The sequence below is a fragment of the Podarcis pityusensis genome (assembly GCF_964106645.2).
Source record: "Podarcis pityusensis genome assembly, chromosome: 17".
Classification (NCBI taxonomy): Eukaryota; Metazoa; Chordata; class Lepidosauria; order Squamata; family Lacertidae; genus Podarcis; species Podarcis pityusensis.
In genome coordinates this window covers 33,341,042-33,357,770 of record NC_138042.1, presented here as the reverse complement: position 1 = coordinate 33,357,770, position 16,729 = coordinate 33,341,042, and the positions used below count along the sequence as shown (strand labels likewise).

Here is a 16,729-nt window from a genome sequence, read left to right as displayed (position 1 = left end):
GGAGGCCCCATTATCTAAAGTGGTACCTCAGGTTAAGAACAGTTTCAGGTTAAGAACGGACCTCCAGAACGAATTAAATTCTTAACCTGAGGTACCACTGTACTTGCTCACATTCACTCCCCTTGTTTCTCCCATTCTTCTGTTTTCTTACCACCCTCGTCATTTACATGTTCCTAGGGGCAGAAATATGTCTTCTCTCTCCCGACTATGTCTTTCTCTTTTTTCTAAGCAAGATGAGCAGCAGGGATGACAAAAAGCAGCGCCTTGGGTGAGGCTTTGGGGAAGAAAGATGGAAGACAACAAAGGGGAGCGTTTTTACAGCTCCCTCACCGTGTGCAACCAGAAATATGGAGAACTGGAGCCAGAGATACTGGGTACAGCCGACTCACTGATTTTTTCTTTAAGTGAAAGGAGAACTGCAATGGGAAACAGGTGTATTTTATTCATTACCATTCTTCTAAGCAGTTTTGCGTGGTGTTCCTGGTTTTCCTCATTTTTTGAAGTTGCTCAGGTGTGTGGGCTAGTGACCACCAAAGCAAGACCACTCAGTGTGCTTCAAGGTAGAGTCATGATATGAGTGAAGGTCTCTCCTATGAACCCCTGCTCTATACTAGAATACAGAGCTCAGCGTGTACTGCCAATCTCAGATCAGAGAAGCAAGAGGGTTAATGTTTTTCTCTGGTCTACAGTTTCTGCTTCTGTCCGATTTTGAGATCATGCCAATGTCTATTGCCCAAGTTGTATTCTAAATGAATTAAATGTTTTGTTCCAAAAGGTTTATTACTAAAAATTGCATTCGTTTTATTTGGGGATGGTATCAATGACAAACCTAGACAGCATCTTAAAAAGCAGAGACACCACCTTGCTAACAAAGGTCCGTATAGATAAAGCTATGGTATTCCCAGTAGTGATGTATGGAAGTGAGAGCTGGACTATAAAGAAGGCTGATCGCCGAAGAATTGATGCTTTTGAATTATGGTGCTGGAGGAGACTCTTGGGAGTCCCATGGACTGCAAGAAGATCAAACCTATCCATTCTGAAGGAAATCAGCCCTGAGTGCTCACTGGAAGGACAGATCCTGAAGCTGAGGCTCCAATACTTTGGCCACCTCATGAGAAGAGAAGACTCCCTGGAAAAGACCCTGATGTTGGGAAAGATGGAGGGCACAAGGAGAAGAGGATGACAGAGGACGAGATGGTTGATAGTGTTCTCAAAGCTACCAGCATGAGTTTGACCAAACTGCGGGAGGCAGTGGAAGACGGAAGTGCCTGGCCTGCTCTGGCCCATGGTGTCACGAAGAGGCGGACACGACTAAACGACTAAACATCAACATGGTTGTCTAGCAAATACTCCGAACCTAGGTACAAACACTGAAATCTTGACAAATCTCCCAGTTCAGTGAAGTCTCTGTTGAGCTTCAATCACAATAATGCATATATGAGGCTCACGTTCTTACCAGATGAAAAACCCAATTACTTTGGAGTACAGTCGTTCCTTAGATCTCAAACGCCTTGGTACTTGGATGTTTTGGCTCCCAAATGCCGCAAACCCGGAAGTGAGTGTTCTGGTTTGCAAACGTTCTTTGGAACCCGAATGTCCGATGGGGCTTCTTTGCCTTCGATTGGCTTCTTTGGTTTCCAAACATTTTGGAAGTTGAACGGACTTCCGGAATGGATTCCGTTCGACTTCCAAGGTACGACTGTACTTGGATTTAACTTAAATTTACTGTAGATCCAATTTCTCTATCTGTTACACAGAATCCAAGGTGAGAAATAAAACAGTTGTTCCCATAAATCTCTTATTACCTGGAGGGGGATATGTGCCCCCCCAAATCATAAAACAACTTGTATGTGTAAACCATCAGTAGACTCAGAATGCATACAGAAGAGAAAAAATGGAGAACACACCTTGTACTGGAGAACACAGAACAAGGCTCACAGAACATGATATGGGGGTGCAAGAGTAAAGTTTTCTTGGCTAATGAGCCAAATAATGTCTGCAAGTTGAGATGCAGTATGGGTAACTCAGGAAACATAATAAAAATAGGATTGTGAAAAATTGGAAAAGTGGTATTATACCAACAAAAACAGAGTGGCTTGCCAAATTATTGGAGTATTACAATATATCTAAAACAATGGGAGAAATTGGAAGGATCTCAAAAGAGAAGATAGACAGGAACTGGAAGGTGTTTAAAGGATACTTGCAAAACCATATTGAAAAATCAGAACTCCTATTAGAATAAACAAGTTCCATTTTAAATACTGAAATACTAAATAAGATGGATAACAATGTGTAATAGAAAAAGAAGCATGAAATTGGGTTAAAGGTGTGTGAAAGAAAGCAATAGAAGTGGAAAGAAATTGCAAGTCTAACACAAAAGTGGGGTGAGGGGTGGTGGATGGTGATGGGAAAAGGAATTATCTGTGGGGTTGAGTGTAGGTATGTTTGAACATTTTTAAGGATTGTATGAAATGTATGTTTGTATGCTTGTATATTCGCAATATGTGTGTATTAATGCTGAATTATTTTAATAATAAAAACTTTTTAAAAAAAAGGATTGCTAACTCATTCAGGTGTCAGCTAACATCAGTTTGAGATTATATCCCCCTAGCAGAGAGATGAGCTCCTCTTTCTCTGTCGGTCCCCAGCTGCTTCACCTCATTGGCTGGACGGTCTCAGAATCAGAGCCAATGAGGTGCTCAAGCGAGCCTCTTCTTTAATGGAACTCCACTCCAGCACTGAGGAGGCAACAGATGTCTTGCTCTGCATTTCTCTTGCAACAGACACCATGTGGCGGTTGGTACTGGGTGTCTCTGTTGGCCTGCAGCTGTTGACAGGTAGGGAGCTCTCTCTCACAGGCAGGATATATCTAAGGGCTTCCATATTTGCAAAAGGCAGGGTGAAAAGAAACCAGCTGCATAGAATAACCCTTTCAGGAGAGATCCGCCAAGGTGGTTGGCAATGAGACAGAAAAAATGCATCCTATAAGCAAAATGGAAATTGCAACAGGGAAGAGAAATTAGGAGGAGAGAGAATACCGGGAGAGATTTGATGTATGAGAGAGATAAGTACAAAAAATAAGTTATCTGCCTTGGGAGAAGAGGAGGTAGTTCAGACATAGAAGAGTCTTTTTTTAAAAAAAGATTTTTATTGATACAACAAGAAAAAAAAAAAAAAACCACAAGTACCAAATTACACACAAGAATAACCATAGACACATAATTTTCTTAGCAAACAATAAAACATATATTGGTCTTAAGACTAAAGACCCGACCTCCCGTCTATTCCATATTTCAATTTCATATTACTTATTGCCAATACACACTTTTTATCATAATTAAACTTATTCTTAATAAATCTAATTTCTTATATCTACCTTGCAACTATTACTGAAGTTCCTCAAATGCTGCAACAGAATTTAAACTACTATATTTATTTTTCAGATATTCTTTGAGAACCTCCCATTTTGAAACAAATTCCTGTTTTGATTTATTCTTTATTTTTTTCTGATAGACCATCTAATTCGGCATATTCTGTCAGCTTTTGGATCCAATCTTGTATAGAGGGGATTTCATTACTCTTCCATTTTGCTGCGATCAAAACTCTTGCTGCTGCCGTCTAGCGCAGGCGTGATTCCTAATGGCCAGGGTACCAGGGAAAGGGCGTTTACCACCAATCTGGTCTCTAGGTTCACTCTGTGTCTTTCCTGAGGAAAAGAAGCTCAGCAGTGCAATATGGAGTGGGAAATATTGAGGAGGGGGTGCATAGGAGAACTAGAAAGAAAGGGGTAAGGGAGTGGACTGGGAAGAGCTGGGACTATGGGATGGAACCTTCACCACAAGCTTTTTCTGATGAAGTATAAGCAAATAGTTAGCACAAAAGTTGGACGGAACTAAAGAACAAAAAAGAAAGCAAAAACAACGGGAAAGCAGGAGGGGAAATGTGGAGCCGAACTGTGACATGCACTCTCTCTTATTATGGGCCTTTCTTCGTTTCTCTGGTGTTTTGCAGGTCTCTGCAGTGGGATCAATGTGATACAGGAGGATCGCTTCCAAATCATCCGGGAAGGGAGCAAAACAATCATAGACTGCAAGCATGATGACTCGTCCTACTTATATGTTTTTTGGTACCGACAGAAGAGCAACAGTGTGCAGAAGCAGCTGCAACTCATTGGATTTTCTGTACATGGGAATGACCCAGAGATGGAGATGACCCAATACAGCATAGACAGACCGGAAGTGACTCGTGCCTCCTTGTCCATTCCTAGGGGACAAGCTGAAGACACAGCAGTGTATTTCTGTGCAGCTAGTAAAGGCACAGCGAGAGTTCTCTGCGTCACAGCTGCACATGAACATCGCAGCTCTGCCCACACTCCCACCTAGGCCACAAACACACACAAACTATAACCAGTCACCTTCATGTTCTGAGGAGGGCAGGAAACAGCTGCCGCTGCCGTTGCTGATGGCATGTCTGCAATGATCACCCAGTGTTCTCTAACCACAGTTCGCTCAGAACTTCAGTTGTATGTCCCCCAAATTGCTTTTGAGAAGTTGCTTAACTTGCAGCGTGATGACAGAACCTTGACCCAGACAAGCCAAAGAGGGACAGCCAGGTTAGCTCCCCAGAAACCAACCAACCAACCAACCAAATAAATAAATAAATAAATAAATATTATACATACGGTACATACATGCCCCACCCATCTGGTTGGGTTTCCCCAACCACTCTGGGCGGCTTCCAACAAAATATTTAAAATATAATAAAACACCAAACATTAAAAACTTCCCTAAACAGGGCTGCCTTCAGATGTCTTCCAAAAGTCAGATACAGTGGTACCTTGGGTTACATACGCTTCAGGTTACATACGCTTCAGGTTACACACTCCGCTAACCCAGAAATAGTGCTCCAGGATAAGAACAGAAATTGGGCTCCAGTGGCATGGCAGCAGCAGGAGGCCCCATTAGCTAAAGTGGTGCTTCAGGTTAAGAACAGTTTCAGGTTAAGAACAGACCTCCGGAATGAATTAAGTACTTAACCCGAAGTACCACTGTAGTTGTATGTTCTGCTCAGTGGCAAGCAGCCAGTGTACTAGGGGGACAGGGCTAGTCCCCTAAATGTCCCCTCTTTTTTTCTAGAAAAAGAGGTGCTGGTACTCACCATGAAGTTGTTACAGTAAGTACCACACTTTTTAGGAACAAAAAGATGTGCCGCTACTGCGTACCCTTGAATACCCCCTGAGGGGGGAAGCACTGGTTCCCAGTAAATTGGAGCCTGAAAGTATTATATATATAATTTTTATTTTCTTTTTTTGTTTTACAATTTAAAATACTCATTTAAACATTCTTAAAATTTCAGTGACTTCCCCTCTTCTGTTTCCATAGTTCATTTTGCATATCATAAATCCCTGCATATTTTACAAAAACTAAACCATTCAGTATTCTGTTATTGCATCCATCAAAACTTATTTACACTGTTGAATTTATCTTAATGCTGCCAACATTTTCAAGTGTACACAATTCCCCCCCATGTATTTAACAAACGTTTTCTAATCTTCTCTAAACGTATGTTCTCTTATTCTATGCGCATATTCTGCCCGCTTAAGTTGCCATTCTTCTTTCGTTTAGGACCTTAAAGTATTAAAGCCCGGTGCCTCTTTCCCAAAGCCCAGAAAGCTTCTGCCCATCTTAGGGAGGGAAGCACGATGTCTCTGATCCTAATTGTTCCCCTACCATCTCTGGGTCAGCTTAAAAAAATGCTCTATGTCCGTATTTTCAATATATCTTTTTAATGAGGGGCGCAATGCATTTTTGTAAACCGCTTTGAGTGTTGTTGTTGTTTTCCTTTTTTAAAAAAAACAATCCAGCAGTGTTATAAATTTCATGAAATGCAGGCAATCCATTTAAATGTGTGCTTCACCTTTCGAACTTGGCCAGTCAAGGGAGTTTTCCATCCTCAAGGGGGAGCGGTTGAGCCTACACCATATTTCTGCAAGGAGATGGTTGAGAAACAGCAAACGCTCCGAGATGAAGATCCAGACCGTGTGGTGTGTGGCTGTTTCTCTTTTGGCTGCAGGTGCGTTCGTAGCTGGGAGGAAACGACCAGTCAAGAAACCCTAAAATATTCTGTTGGAATTTAAATGTTCTTACAATTTACCTCAGGTTGATACAAACCGAGGAGCAAAGAACAAGGAGGGCAAGTTGGAGAATCGAAGTTTCTGGGGCACACACCTCTTGCTGTGGACTTGCTTTGTCAACCTGGTGGCATCCATGTATTATTGCTGGATTACAACTCCCTTCAATCCTGGCTAGCATGACTGATGGCACTTCAGAAAGCTCAGTCAGCAGAGCATGAGACTCTTAATCTCAGAATCGTGGGTTGGAGCCCTACGTTGGGCCAAAGATTCCTGAATTGCAAGGGAATTGGACGAGGTGAGCCTCATGGTCTCTTCCAACCCTACAATTTTATGATAGGATTTGTAGTCCGAAACAACTGGAGGGCACCAGGTTGAGGAAGACTGTTCCAGATACTAGCAGGAGGTCTTTAATGCTGTGTGTGTGTGTGTGTGTGTGTGTGTGTGTGGTGTTGTTGTTATGGGTTTCTGTTGTTATTATGGGTTTCTATGTTGAAAACCACCCTGTGACCCATGGATGAAGGGCAGTACATAAATAATATATAATAATATCATTACAGTGGTACCTCGGGTTACATACGCTTCAGGTTACATACGCTTCAGGTTACAGACTCCGCTAACCCAGAAATATTACCTCAGGTTAAGAACTTTGCTTCAGGATGAGAACAGAAATCGTGCTCTGGCGGTCTGGCGGTAGCAGGAGGCCCCATTAGCTAAAGTGGTGCTTCAGGTTAAGAATGGACCTCGGGAACGAATTAAGTACTTAACCCAAGGTATCACTGTAACTTAATAACAATAGTAATACTGACAACTATTTCTGCCACTCATTTTCTCTCAAGTCCTCTGCTGACCCTCTCTCACCTGCCATGCCAACAGGACGGCAGGTGAGTGGCCTACCTGGTAGAGGTGGTGCCACAGATGACGGGGCAGAAAAGGGCTGGGGAGGGGGAAGTCAGAGGTACACTGCTCCACTAGGAGATTTAACCAGCTTCCTGGTGTCCTGGCAAGAAGTGGCCACCCCAGAAGCTGAAGGGTAATGTTTGGCTATTTTCCTGACTACTGCTGAGTTCTCTATAGAGGATTGTTTTCATCAGTTCTGTGAATGTTAATCTAATAAGCCAACACTGTGCTCCATTTCTGAAACAGTTGCATAGACGGCATCTCTGACTACAGTGGTACCTCAGGTTAAGTACTTAATTCGTTCCGGAGGTCCGTTCTTAACCTGAAACTGTCCTTAACCTGAAGCACCACTTTAGCTAATGGGGCCTCCTGCTGCCGCCGCGCCACCGGAGCACAATTTCTGTTCTCATCCTGAAGCAAAGTGCTTAACCTGAAGCACTATTTCTGGGTTAGCGGAGTCTGTAACCTGAAGCGTATGTAACCTGAAGTGTATGTAACCTGAGGTACCACTGTACAGGCAAACCATCTTCATACTGCCCACCTCCCAGTTCTGTGAGGGATGGAGGAGCTAGCAGTCACAGAGGGTCATCAGCCCCCTACCCAGTCCCCCAGATGCTGGGGTGGAGCCAGTCCCAGGACAGTTAGTGTGGCATACAAATCATGCGATTGGTGTGCGTTTGTAGCACAGATATGCATAGAAATAGAAAAATGAATATGACTATCCGAGCAATTTATTTGAGTGCATCTTTTTCTCCCCCCAAGGGCTTGCAGGCAAAGAGATCCACCAGGTGCCAAGCTTGATGGTGAAGGAGGGCGGAATAGCCCAGCTGGAATGCAGTCAAACGTACGGACACGATAACATGTATTGGTACAAGCAACAGCCCCAGGGGATGGGCCTTCAGCTTCTCTATTACTCCATTGAAAATGCTGTGGAGACCAACGAGATCAAGTCGGACAGACTGACGGCTCGTCGGCTGGACAATAAAGTCTTTTGCTTGAACATCTCCTCGGTCGAAGCAAGCGATACAGCCGTGTATTTCTGTGCTAGCAGCAGATACACAGTAGTCGGGAGCTCTTCCTGCAGTGTGCAATAACTGCCTGCCCTGGCTGTGTTTAGCAACGTGACACCTGTTGTCTTTGAGAACTAGGCCTTAGAAGGGGTGGGCTGCTGTTTGAAAGGAGTTTTGCTCTGACTGGGGAATTCCACCCGGCGTAATGTGTGCTGCCACCGTTTCACTCTGACTGATGGGAGAGGAACTCCATTCATCACTGCAGACCCTGCGCCAGGGTCACCTTGATGTTGTTACAGTTCCCATCATCTCTGAATAATGACCATGTTGGCTGGGGACTGTAGTCGGATGGAGGGCCACCATTTCCCTATCCCTGCCTTATCATTTAAGAATTACATCACAGGGTCCATTGAGGGCTGCTGAACCCTTGAGTTGCTGGTGATGCATTTCTCTCCTATTTTAAATGAAACAATAAATATCCCAGGCTCTTGGCTAATTAGTCAATCTCTGGTTGGTTGGTTGGTTGGTTGGCAGGCATCCTTTTGTCTCAGGTGACAATGGAAGAGTATGCCTTTGGGAGGTGAAGTCAAACCATTGGAGAGTTATAGTGCCTGCCGTAGGGGAGAGACATGTTTTGTTGCATCTGGGGAAGATGAAGGTGTCTGATTGTGCTGACCTATGGCCTTTTAAATAGGGTGTGGGGGTTATTGTTTTCATTTGTTATTACGGTATGGTTTTTTGTGTTTTTATGTTGCAAGCCGCCCTGTGATCTTCGGATGAAGGGTGGTCTAGAAATTAAATAAGTGTGTAAAATATATTTTATAGGATGATGCTTTGAGGCAATTATTCCTTTTAATCAGTTTTTGCTAACCGGGCAAAATGTTTTGGACTCCCATCAGCCCCAGCCAGTGCAATTGTTTGGCAAAGGGTGCTTTACAGCTTCATTTAAAAAGAAAGCAGAAATTAGTTCCTTTCACAAGGAACGGGCCCTCCACACATGCTCTGGAAGCATTCTGAGAAGGCTGCCATAGTTTTCAGAACACAACCATGGGAGCCTTATTCTGATCCAGCTGGGAGGTGACTTTTAAGGGGGGAAAATCAGCAAGTAACTAAGATTCACACTGGCATTCAGTTTCTCTCACATATTTAGAGATATGTAGGTGGTATGTATATTTAGAGATATGTAGGGACGCGGGTGGCGCTGTGGGTTAAACCACAGAGCCTAGGGCTTGCCGATCAGAAGGTTGGCAGTTCGAATCCCCGCAACGGGGTGAGCTCCCGTTGCTCGGTCCCTGCTCCTGCCAACCTAGCAGTTCGAAAGCACGTCAAAGTGCAAGTAGATAAATAGGTACTACTCTGGCGGGAAGGTAAACAGCGTTTCCGTGTGCTGCTCTGGTTCGCCAGAAGTGGCTTAGTCATGCTGGCCACATGACCTGGAAGCTGTACGCCGGCTCCCTCGGCCAATAAAGTGAGATGAGCGCCGCAACCCCAGAGTCGTCCACGACTGGACCTAATGGTCAGGAGTCCCTTAACCTTTACCTTAGGTGGAGATACTTTGATACCATCAGATTGCCCAGGGCTTTTTTTCAGCTGGAACTCTCCGGAACCCAGTTCCAGCACCTCTCAAGTGGTGCCATTGCCATTATAAGAGAACAAGGGAGGTGTTCAAGGTGAGTTCCAGACCTCTTTTTTTTAGAAAAACAGCACTGAGATTGCCTAATCAACTCTTTCTTTGTCTACACAGAGTTACATCCCTGCCAGAATATAACAAGTGATATAAACATTTGTGGCTTGCCATGTTATAGAATATTCCTGGACAAAAAAGAGAAGAATTTAATCGTGGAAAGCATAATAAAAAAGCAGGAAAATTGGACAAAAAATATAAAAATGCTGTTATCAAACCTAGCAGTGTGAGCTGCTTCCAGGGCATAAACAGGATTGTGTTGCGAATGTCCTCTGGACACAAACAAGCATGCCCTAAACTCTCAGTCCCACCAATTAAAATTGGAGCACATTGATGCGTCGGGTTAAAATGTATGTTGGTTTATTGCATTATATACAGGGAAGGGGACTTTTGTTGTTGCACTTCAACTCCAATCAGCCCCAGGCAGTAGGGCTATTGATGGGAGTCCAGCAACAGCTCACAGCCCACAGATTTCGTGCCCCTAAACTAGAGCAGCAAAGCCAGCAGTATCTGCTTCCCTTGACTTTGTGATGTCAGGAGGGGAGTCAGTGTGACGGAACCACAGAAGGAAGCGTAGAGTATCACAGCCACATGAAACTTGCCGAAAGTCTAGTGGCTGCGTTAGAGAAGAAATGTGGATTAGCTGGTACATTCTGAGCATTTGGCTTTTGGAAATAGGTAAAGCCTTCATCGAACCCTTTTTATATAAAGCTCATCTGCGACGTTGGTTTAAACCAGGGTTTCCCAAACTTGGGTCTTCGGCTGTTTTTGGACTACAATTCCCATCATCCCTGACCACTGGTCCTGCTAGCTAGGGATGCTGTAGTCCAAAAACAGCTGGAGACCCAGGTTTGGAAAACACTGGTTTAAACCCTCCCCCCCAATGTTTTCTCTCTTCTAGGAAGCTCAAATGCTCGCATTGACCAAACACCGGGTTTAGTGCTGAGAGACGGGGACACTGCGCAGCTGGAATGCAATCAAACGGAGTCTCACAACTATATGTTCTGGTACCGGCAGGGTGCAAATCGAGGTCTGCAGTTTCTCTATTTTTTCCAGTATCGAGAACTTCTGGAGAACAGCAGTCTTCCTGAACGGTTCGCAGCCAAGCAGCCTGAGACTCAGCGCCTTCAGCTGAAGATTTCCTCTGTGAAACAAGAGGATTCAGCCATCTATTTCTGTGCAACCAGACTTGACACAGCAGTTCAAAGTAATTCTTCCCACCTGCAAAAACATTTCATATGTATGAGCGTCTGAGGGTGGAACGAGACAGACACGATCTTGTGTTTTTCTCATAACACTCATGCTGGGAATTAGGGCAGTATTTGAATAGACAAATCAGTGGATGAGAGAGGAAGTGCTTAACCTCTGCCCTGTCTGCCCGCTTTGAATTAATTTAACCTCACTGCGAGAAGTGAGGTTACAGAGAACCAGGCAGAGGGCTTTCTTGGTAGTGGCGCCTGCCCTGTGGACCGCCCTCCCATCAGATGTCAAGGAAATAAACAACTATCTGACTTTTAGAAGACATCTGAAGGCAGCCCTGTTTAGGGATGTTGTTAATGTTTGATGTTTTACTGTGTTTTTAATATTCTGTTTGGGAGCCACGAAGAGCGTTTGGGGAAACCCAGCCAGATTGGCAGGGAATACTATATATCATTTCCCAGAATGCTTTTAGAACCTTACAGGTCCACCACATATGATAGAAGGTGCCTTCCTTTTGCTGACCTTTCCAGCAGATATTTGCACTTGTCTTATACATTTTTGCAAGCTTACAAGGAGTTAAATACCACCAGTATATCATTTTCATATAATTTTCTTTCAGCGTACAAGAGGCTGAAAGAAAATTATACCACCGCCCCAGCCTCCCTTACCTGGATTGTGCAGCAACAATGGCAGATTTCTAAAAAAAAGAGCACGAACTGCTTTTTGCCCCTGGGCAATTTGGCTCTGCCATATAAAATGGAATCAATTAAAGTTGATCTGATTATTCAAAAGTATGAGGTGATCTGATATAGGCTTTATGCACACCATAGATTCAAAACACCTCCAAGTATTCTGGGAACTGTAGTTTGTAGAGGGTGCTGGAGAATTGTACCCCTGTGGGGCATAAACTACAGTTCCCAGGATCCGTGTGTGTGTGTGAGTAGGCAGCCACAAACCTGCATGAGAGTCTTCTTTGACAATCACTTGTAGCCGAGTAAAATTGTCTCCCACAGACACAGTCTTAACAGTGAGTCTGTAAGTGACTGTGGAGGCCAATTCTGGTTCCACACATCCTTCCACAGTGGGGACATAGGTTTCCGGGCAGGAGTTGATCATGGTGAGGGTTTGCCCAGTGTGCCTTCCTCTTAGCAAGTTTCTCCCTTTCATCCCGAGTTTGAGTGTCTTCAAAACCCATGACACCTTTGGTAAAGGCTGTTCTCCAGTTGGAACGCTGGCAGGTCAGTGTTTCCCAGTTGTCGGTGTTTATACTACATTTTTTTAGATTTGCCTTGAGAGAGACTTTAAACCTCTTTTGTTGACCACCAGCGTTATGCTTTCCATTTTTAAGTTCAGAATAGAGTAGTTGCTTTGGAAGACGATAATCAGGCATCCGCACAACATGACCAGTCCCACGAAGTTGATGATTGCTTTGACACTGATGATCTTTGCTTCTTCCAGTACATTGGCATTAGTTCACCTGTCTTCCCAGGTGATGTGTAAAAAATTTTCAGAGACACCGTGGATGGAATAATTCGAAGCGTTGGAGATGGCATGAGAGTAAGCTCTAGTGAACTCTCTCAGTGGGACTTTCAAATAGACATAAAATGAATTGCACTGCAGCCCTGGGCTGTCATTGCTGTCTCCGCCTTTGCGATGACATAAACTGAAGTCAAGAGAAGGAAGTAGACGCTGCAGCTGTTCTAAAATGTTTGCCCACAAACGTTTGCCGCAGCTCAGAGGGGAAGAGATGTGGATCATCTGGTGTGTGGCCACTTGCCTCTTGGGAGTAGGTAAGACCTTCACTCAAGGATTCTTATTTAAGACATTGTTTTAAAGGGTTTCTTCACAAGCTTCCCTCTCCCTCTCTCCCCCAGGATGGTCCAATGCAGAGATCAGGCAGCAGTGGAGTCTGGTGCTTCAGGAAGGCAGAAATGCCAGGCTGGAATGCGAACAAACTACCGACCACAACAACATGCTTTGGTTCCGGCAAGACCCAGGACAGGGTCTGCAGCTTCTCTTTAGTTTCTATTTAAACCAGCTACAGCATCAAGGCAACATTTCTGAGCGTTTCCAAGCTGAGCAGCGTGAAACAAAGCAATGCCACCTTAACATTTCCCCAGCCAGAACAGAGGATTCAGCCGTGTATTTCTGTGCAAGCAGCAAAGACACAGCATTTCAAAGTCACCTCTTCTTCCTACCAAAACCTCACTTCATTGATGTGCATGGAGGGCAGAGCGAAGATGACTTAGCTAGTGGCAGAGGGTTCTTAACCCCACAATGGCCAGCGCTCAGCTGCAAAAGCAGACGATTGTTTTAATTGATGTTGGACCAGCTGGGCTCTGAAATTAGAACTGAGCATGGCTTGCTAAGAGGGGGGTTGTTGGGAAACTGTGTATGTGTAGCTACTCACACAGAGTCAATTAAGGTTTGGCAGACAGCCAGAAGGCAATCTGAAGGAGTAAGTCTGCCTGGAGATAACAGAGACATGGAGACCGCTCCCTGATTGGTCAAGCTCTCTCAAGGGAGTGATAATTAATGGCCTACTAACTGGAATGTGTTAGTTCAGTTCATTGTTCAGAGTTCTGTGCCAGTGTAGGAGTTGTGAGTCGTGTAAGAGAGAGCTAGCTAAAGATCCATGTTCTGTTCCTGTAAATAGTCCACTGTATATAATAAACACCTAACTACAAGTTCCTGGTTCCTGCTTCGTCTATCCTGTCTGCAGCCAAGTTGCCAATTGCCTCCGTGGATTCTGTGTGTACTCTGCTAGGTCCTGCAACTAGTCAGAAAGTTGCCAAACACCAATAGGTTTTGCCAATAGGGGTGGCGACAAGCCTTAAAGGTGTGATGGGCAGAGGAGAATCAGCTGCTGCATAGGAGCTCAGGACCCCCGCCTTTGTCCTCTCTCTGTTTCCTGCCCCAGCAGAGCCACAAATTTGATTGCGAGCAAAATAATATTTATGGGTGGCTGTTAAAAATTATATAACTTCAAACTCCCCCATAATATAACCAGACGTAAAGAACAGATGAGATTTCCAAGAGGACATCATTATATACATGCAACAATATAATAACCTGATGCTGAAACATTGAGCTCATAGGACCAACAATGATAAAATTAATGTTGAAGACCAGACATGCTTCATCCCACAAGGGTCTTCCTCAGTGGTCAGGAAATGTGCCTAAAAACCCAGCACTGTCACCAGAAGTAAAACACTTGACTGATCTAAATAGATACAGTGAGGTTACGTGCAATAAATACAAGGTGTAATAGTTTGTGATCAATATACATCTCTGACAAGATTGAAAACCTCAGTCTAGTAGGTAATGGTTTTTAGGAAACTCGCCAACCATTCCATTGAATTATTGTACACATATGGTAAACCTGGAGAGATAAATGGATTAATAGAGAAGGTAGTATTTTTCTAATGCCCAGTCTATAAATCTAGATGATGCCAAATTAAAACAAGACACTTTACACTGTGGAATTTGGGTTTTATATTTCATTTTTGTGTGTGTCCTGCCCAGCACACCCACTATTCCGTTAATGTTAGGTTTGAAATTGCTTGTTTGCCTCCTGACATAACACACTCCATCACAGGCAAGGGAAATGATAGCTGTTCAGCACTGTTTCTGACCCCAAACATGTGAGATTACCCCTTTTTTTTGTTTTTACACCAAACAATCTTCAACGTATTGAAAACCATTTTTAAAAAAGTTATACCTAGGAATGGGGAAGAAATTCAGTTTGTTTATTACATATATAGGAAAATATATAGTGGATTCCTCTGACATCCCTAGCTGCTTAGCTGCTAATTCATTCAGATTTGACTAGCTGCTTGGTTGTTGTTTTTACTGCTGAACTGACCTATCAGTTTCAGATTATGCTATCTTCAGAGAGATGAGCTTCTCTTTTTCAGCAGGTCCCCAGCTGCTCCACCTCCTTGGCAGAAAGGTCTCAGAACCAGTTCCTGCCACCAGTGAGGTGCACTCAAGAGAACCTCCTCTTCAACTCTTCTTAGAGGCTCAGAGGCAGCAGCTGCCTTGCTCCACGTTGCTCTTGCAGCAGAGACCATGTGGTGGAAAGCGCTGGGTGTTGGCTTGCAGCTGTTGGCAGGTAGGAGAATCACTCTCACAGGCAGGATAGGTCTGTCCAAGGGCTTCCACAACTGTAAAAGAAAGGAATAACCCAGCGTCACAGGCTGGGGCGCTTTAGGGGAGATCTACCAAGAGAGTCGGCAATGGGATAAAAAGGGCACCCTGCAAGCAATATAGAATTTTCAACCGAGAAAAGAAACAGGCAGAGAAATGAGAAAGGAGGAGGGCCAGGATAATAATAATAATAATAATAATAATAATAATAATAATTTATTTATTTATACCCCGCCCATCTGGCTGGGTTTCCCCAGCCACTCTGGGCTGCTTCCAACAAAACACTAAAATACAATAACCCTTTAAACATTAAAAGCTTCCCTAAACAGGGCTGCCTTCAGATGTCTTCTAAAAGTTTGGTAGTTATTTTTCTCTTTGACATCTGGTGGGAGGGCGTTCCATAGGGCAGGTGCCACTACCTCTGCCTGGTTCCCTGTAACTTGGCTTCTCCCAGCGAGGGAACTGCCAGAAGGCCCTCAACACTGGACCACAGTGTCCAGGTAGAACGATGGAGGTGGAGATGCTCCTTCAGGTATTCAGGATGGGGAAATGAGGGGCAGAAGCCCAGCAAATCTAAAGGGGTCCTGGGCAGTAGAGGTGTCCCATAGTTCTCTCTTTCTCTTGCTTTCTTTCATTCTTAATATATTTGAATATGTATAATGTATTCAGTGCTTTTTTCTGGGGGTACGCATGCCCCTAAACATTTTGTGAATCTAAGTTTGGCCTCATTGAGGGGCAGTATTTCAATATGAGTAGGAAAATGAGAGTACCCCTAAACATTTTTTTATATATAGAAAAAAAGCACTGAATGTATTTACTTAAGAGTCAGTTCTTGTCATATCTTGCGTCCTTGATGCTCCTAGTAACAGATTAGGACCTACCTAGATAAGTAGGTCCTTCAACCAGAGGGAAGGTCCTTTTCTGCGTTGCAGCAAGATGGATTTCTGCAGGTCTCCACACTGCTAGACCTTAACCTCCACTGAAGATCTGAGCAAGTGGGCTCATCTATATGAATCCCTTAATTTTCTTCTGGCCAAAGAATGGCTGTGCTTCATTCCTATGGGGAACATAAAGTACACCACAAGGGTGGATGGCATGCTAGTGGGGAGGAGAAGATTATGGGGATAGTGCAGCCTGTAGAGCACGAGACTCTTAATCTCAAGGTCGCAGGTTCGAGCCCCACGTTGGGCTAAAGATTCGGGGCATTGCAGGGGGCAGGGTCCCTTTCAACTCTACAATTCTATGGGTTGAGGACTGGAAAGAAGGGGATAAAGGAATTGATGGGAAAGAACTGAGGTAAACTGACGGGCCATTCACTGCCAACTCATCCTCTCCTGCTTTTGAAATTCCACAGGCCGTTCTCTGCTGAATGCAAGGGCTCAGTGCAAATATGAGGTGGGATTTAGTTGAGGGAAAGGGCAGTTTCTTCCTTGTGGAAACCGAAAAGCAAAGTTAGGAGCCAAACTGTGACATGTAAAGCTGAGCGAGCTCTCCTTCTTGGGGGGTCCTTGTTCACTTCTCAGGTCTTTTACAGGTTTCTGCAGTGGAGTCACCGTGACGCAGAAGGAACAGTTCAAATTTGCCCGGAAGGGGGCCAAAACAAGTATGGAGTGTTCCCACAATGACAGCACCTACACAACTATCCTTTGGTATCGG

At 44.2% G+C, this 16,729-nt stretch overlaps 1 gene segment (V, D, J or C); it reads left to right on the top strand.

The window, feature by feature from the left end:
* The first annotated feature begins 10,056 nt into the window (after positions 1 to 10,056).
* Positions 10,057 to 16,729, top strand: part of LOC308466248 (T-cell receptor beta-2 chain C region-like) — a 66,517-nt gene continuing 59,844 nt past the window's right edge. Inside the window, exons 1-2 of the C gene segment in view lie at positions 10,057 to 10,402; positions 10,626 to 10,901.